Source organism: Melanotaenia boesemani, chromosome 6 (genome assembly GCF_017639745.1).
Source record: "Melanotaenia boesemani isolate fMelBoe1 chromosome 6, fMelBoe1.pri, whole genome shotgun sequence".
NCBI classification, from domain to species: domain Eukaryota; kingdom Metazoa; phylum Chordata; class Actinopteri; order Atheriniformes; family Melanotaeniidae; genus Melanotaenia; species Melanotaenia boesemani.
Window position 1 is genome coordinate 2,750,945 of NC_055687.1, and position 5,817 is coordinate 2,756,761.

At 43.1% G+C, this 5,817-nt stretch overlaps 1 pseudogene; it reads right to left on the reverse strand.

Annotated features, from left to right (window-relative positions):
- Positions 1-1,214, reverse strand: part of LOC121641319 — a 1,748-nt pseudogene extending 534 nt beyond the window's left edge.
- Between the last annotated feature and the right edge of the window lie 4,603 nt (positions 1,215-5,817).

The following is a 5,817-nucleotide window of genomic DNA, read 5'->3' on the forward strand; positions in this document are numbered from 1 at the left end:
AACATGTCTGATTCTCTAAAGCTGAGTGCCTCGTACAGCATGTGCAGGCAGCGGTTCTGGTGCAGGCAGCGGTTCTGGTGCAGGCAGCGGTTCTGGTGCAGGCAGCGCCGGCTTGAGGTCCTGATAGAGGCCTGTTTTAGCAGCTCCTTTCAGCAGGCCCTCACCACCATCCACCCCAACAAAGCTCTTAAACCCCAGTTTAACCATCTGCACAAACAAGAAGGAAACCATCACTAAGACGACACGCTACAGGTGAAAACAGTAACTGGAACCATGAAACTTCCTGCTTTCTTCCTCACATTCAGACTATTATTGTTTGCGTTGCAAGTTTTCTAAAATGTTATGTCTAAATATTCAGATTAGGTATGATGTAGCCAGAAATGCTCTAATTTACCTACATTTTAAGGGATTTTTAGGATATCTCCATTTATCACACTAAGAAATGCTGTCAAAAACCAGAAAAAATAGTTTTTGGAAGGAAATGTTCATGAAATCAAGCTGTGAATGAGATAAATAAATATTATATATATATATATATATATATATATATATATATATATATATATATATATATATATATATATATAAACAACATTTCATTAAAAACTGTAAAAGGTTTGGTGTGTAAGTGCTGCTGAAGCTACAGTATGAAAAGCTGGGTTGTAAAATTCAACACATTGCTACGAAACAGTATTTAAAATGTTTATTTTTGACATTTTCTGTCTTCCAGTCTGAATGAAGACATGTTGAGGAAGTGGAAAATCTCAGATTTGAGAAAAAGCGGCGTTTTCTCCAGCGTTGTCCCGCTGTCCGCTGCTCATCCAGCCATGGAAGCCATGGTCAGAGTTTGCGTGGAGGAGGTAGGAATATTTTCCCATCAAGTTTGGTTTTCTTAAATCCCAAAGGTTGACGATATTTGGCGTACGTCGGTTTTTCTACCAACACAAACTCGATAAATGAGGCCGCAGATTTTCTCCTTTCACTGTCTGAACCCTGCATGTTGTCTTTAATCTCTCTTTCTCCTTCCTCATCTTGCAGATACTCTTCCTCTTACATCACTACTGTGTACAAGTAAAGAAATAACTTTCTTTTTTGTCGACTCAAAATCGGCATCGCACCTATTAGCAGCTGTTATAACCAAGCTGTCATTATTATTTCATTTCCTAGTACGATGTAGGTATTTGTAGTTTTACCTGTTTCCTTTCGTGCTGCTGTCTTCTGTCCTTGCAGCTCTTTCCTGGTTTCCTTCCTCTTAGTTTCAAAACAAATCAGTTTCTGGCCGCTGCTGCATTTCCTCGTGCTGCATTCACTGACATCAGAGATCCACGCTCTTAAATGTCAGATTTGCTATAATTATTAACGCTTTAATTCGGTGCTAGTAGCTGGGGAGGCAGCAGGGATGGTTGGGCTTTAAATGCCGCCCCGGTAGGTCCGCCCATGGGTGCTCCTAATGGTTCTCTGCTTGGTTTTCATACAGAGACCGTAGGGGGGATTGTGTTTCTATGCAGATGTAGCAGCTGGTTGTTTGGTGTTGCTGTTTTCAATCTCGTTTTTGTGTCATTTTTCGGCCCCTCTCTTTTGTTCTTTTCAGGCCCACTTTTAATATCCACTGCTTGTGCAACAAAGAAAGAAGTCACACACTTGAATATTTCCTTGGACTGTCTTTAGTTTTAATTACAGCAGCATTATCTATGGCCTCTGCAATGTCACAATATTTACTTCCATCTGGAGTTGCATCCATTTCTGTACAAGATCATGTGCTGACAGGAAAGTCGGACCTCCACCACATCCCAAAGGTTCTCAATTGGGTTCAGGCATGGAATCGTGGTGGCCAAGCCATGTGAGTAAATGACTTCTCATGGACGCCACACCCTCAAGCCTAAAGAGGAGGGAGATCTTCCAGCGTGTTAGCAGCCTTCACTTCAAAAGCCTGCATCTGATAGTATCAGAGTGCATACGGGATGGGAAGCTCGTATGTTTGGAAGGAACTATGAATGCTAAAAGCAAACACATGCTGCCCTCTAGACGACATCTCTTTCAGGGAAGGTCTTGCAGATTTTACCACATCCTGCATCCATCACAGAAAAAATGCTTCAGAGATGTCCACAAACTCTACAGCAGCTGGAAACCTGCAGTATGTCAGGCAAGAAAGGGACTGAATCCCAACACCACAACTCCAGGAACTAAATGACCTTGATGGCGTCTTCAAACTGTACTAAAAAGAAGGAGGTGCTACACCATGGTAAACATGCCCCCGTTTGGTATGTTACGGGTCGGTACGATGCTTTCTTCTGTGTTTTGTTGGGTGCTTGTTGAATTGGATATCTTCTAACAGTGTAGATACAGTTTTTAGTGATTTTGAATATTCATGATGATGAACTGTGGGGAGGAGCCTCGGTTTAGGCCTGGCTAACCCCTGTTGTGGTCAGTTGTCACCACGTCTTCTTGAACATCTTCTTGCCCAATGGTTGCGCCTAAAAAGAGTCACTTCTATTGTATCTTTCTCTCCCAACTTTTTCCCTGGTAACTTTACCTTACTTGCTCATCGAACAGAGACAGACCATGTTACCAAACAGGACACTTCTAAATATGCCAGATTTAGCTAAAGGGCTCATTTTCATCTGTTGCCTTTGGCCAGATCTTAAGAAGGCTCCCTGGAATAAGGAAAAAGAGATAATTGTGAGGAAAACAAATATTCATCAATGGTAGCTAGCTAATCTGCTGCCTCAAGAACAGAAACCTCTCAAGAATTTTTCCTCTTTAACTGCCTTTGGTGGGAGCAATAATTTTCATCTTTCTGTCTATCTACGTTAGGCAAGAGCTGCCTCTCCATGCCTGGCTTCCTCTTCTCAAAATAACTCCTACACCTCCGAGTGCAGAAGCATGTGTTTTATTCTAAAGCAACTACCCTTTAATAACCTGGCATTACCTCCCTTCATATCAGCCCAACGTACCACGGGACTGAGAGCTTCAGACCTTCCTCACCGCTCTTAATCTCATTTTACAAATATGAAGCCACTTTAGCTTAGATTATAAAGGTGGCTAACAGTAAACGTCATGTTGCGTTCATAAATACAACCTAACAGTTTATGCGGGGGAAAAACTGGAAAGGGTACCAGAATGTCCTACCCAAACTATCCCACTTTTTGGGACCCTTCTTTTGGGGTCCCAGTCTTTCTGACCTGACCCAAAAGGGTGGAGTTTGACACGCTGCAATTTTAACTGGTGGAAAGAATCATCATCCCATAACAACAAAGTGGCAACAGCTAAATGTTTAAATATACAGCGTAAGTTTTGATGTTAAAATTTTACATGTCAAGAAGACAAACCGCTGGATGTCCACCATTCTTCTCCTTTGTTTGTGTGTCATGTTTTTCTTGGTTGTAATTCAAGGAAAGCATCATATTATTACATAGATGATGCAGCCATGGCTCCTGGCTAATACCAGGTAATAGTACGGCTGGCTGTGGAAACACAACAGAGATCAGGATTTATTGTACCAAACTGTCCCGTACTGACCCGGACCTGCTGGTGGAAACAGGGTTTATCTGGTCTGAGCTCTATTATGAACCCCCTACTGGAATCCTCTGGAAACATCCGTAGTGCACATGCAGGCATGTGAACAATTATGTTTACAACGGAGCCGGTTGGCTATAATAACACGAGTTTTAAAAGCAAGAACGTTCTCGGTTTTCACTACAATAGAAATACAAAGAACGGAGGACGGAGGTGTCGCAGGTAAGTGACGTCATGAGGTAAGTGACACTGGTGAGTGAGAGACGGCAGACTGAGACAAGGCGCTAAATAACAAATTCATTTATTCAATTCTGTACCATCGCCAATTCACTAACCCTGTAAAAACATTGTTTTTTCTAAAGAAGGAGAAGGGAACTTATTAAGAGATACTCTGGAGCACAGCGGGGAGGATTTGGCTAGCCTGACCAGTTACATAGATCAGTGCTACGAATTAATAGTTATGGGGAAGTCAAACAAAACTTCGACTCCGTCCACCTCTTCAGCGGCTAAGCGACAGCGCGATGAGGAATCACCTGGATCCATCTCTCCTCCGAGCAAAGACTCAACGGATGTATTAATATCAATAGATAACAAGCTCTCCAGCTTGGACGCCCGTCTGAGCTTGTTGGAGATTCTCCACCGAGAGTTCCAGGCCGTCCGAGAATCGCTGGAGTTTAGCCAGAAGCAGGTGGAGGCGCTAGCGACAGAGAACGTCAACCTTAGGGAGTCGGTGAAATCCCTCACGGAGGGAGTGACCCGACTCACAGTAGAAAATAGAAAAATGAAAGAAACGGTAATAGACCTACAGGCCAGGAGTATGCGGGACAATCTGGTGTTTATGGGAATCCCAGAACAGACGGATGAGGACCCTGAAGCCACTGTAAGAAGCTTTATATCCACCAAACTTAAACTTCCTGCAGAAGTTACAAATGATATACAGTTTCACCGAGTCCATCGTCTGGGAGGAAAGAAGCCCGGAGCCCGAAGACCGCGGCCTATTGTTGCAAAGTTCGGGGATTTTAAGCAAAAGGAAAGAGTGAAACGCCAGGGCCGAGAACTAAGGGGAACCAACTTTGGAGTAAACGACCAGTTTCCAAAGGAAATTCTTGACCGGAGAAGAATCCTTTTCCCGATTAGACGAAAATTCATCACGGAAGGATCCCGAGCAGTCATCGCAGTGGACAAATTATTTATTGACGGCCAGCTTTACCGGGACCCCAACATCACGCCGTGGCTCTTCTGATCCCAGGTGCTGTAAGTCAATCTCTCACAATGATCACTCTTAACTCGCCATTATAGATCACTGACAGTAGAACACACCGCTCGTCCTCACCACAGCCTCTACACCTAGATCGATGTATTTTTTTTCTGTTTTGTTTTTCTCTTACACACAACCACTCTCACTTTTCACTCTCTTTCTATTTCACGCATTCACTGTTAATTGTAATCCAGCTCGTAATATCAGCAGCGCACGCAGCCGGTCGAACACCGTCAGGACGCACAGCCGCACCATACATGATACATATAAATACTCGCGTTTTATGTATGAGAGAACACGCATTAAGGTAGACTACATATACGGATATTTAACACACGGATAAACACGCGCAGTCAGGCTGCACGCAAACACGCGCGAACACGCAGAGGGGCGCACAAAGACACACGCGTCAGTAACACGCATGAAGCATTAAACCGTTCACAATAACCATGTTAAAAATCGTCTGTTGGAATGTACATGGAGCCGGTTCCAGGGAGAAGAGGTTGAAGATCTTTAATAAATTACAGGAGCTGCAGGCTGACATTGTCTTACTACAAGAGACTCATCTAACAAACTCAACCATAGACCTTCTTAAAACAGCTCAGTTTCCTCATGTTCACTCAGCTTGTTACAATTCTAGGCAGAGAGGAGTAGCTACTCTTATTAATAAGAGACTAAATTTTGACATAGATAGCACAGTAGTGGATCCGGAAGGCAGATTTCTGATAACTTTATTATCTATTTGCAATATCAAATTATGTATTACCAATGTGTACGGCCCCAATGTAGATGATCCCTCCTTTTTCCACTCCCTGTTTGCTACACTCCAGAATTATTCAGATAACAGAATAGTGTTAGCTGGTGATTTTAATGTAGTCTTGACTGAACAAGATCGCTGCAGCACATCAGGCAGTCATCGAGTCTGGCAGTCGTCAGAAACTATCAAACAGTACATGAAGGATTTTGGTCTTTGCGATGCTTGGCGCTCTCACCATCCTAAACTAAGAGAATACACCTTCTTCTCTTCAGTTCACCACTCCTTC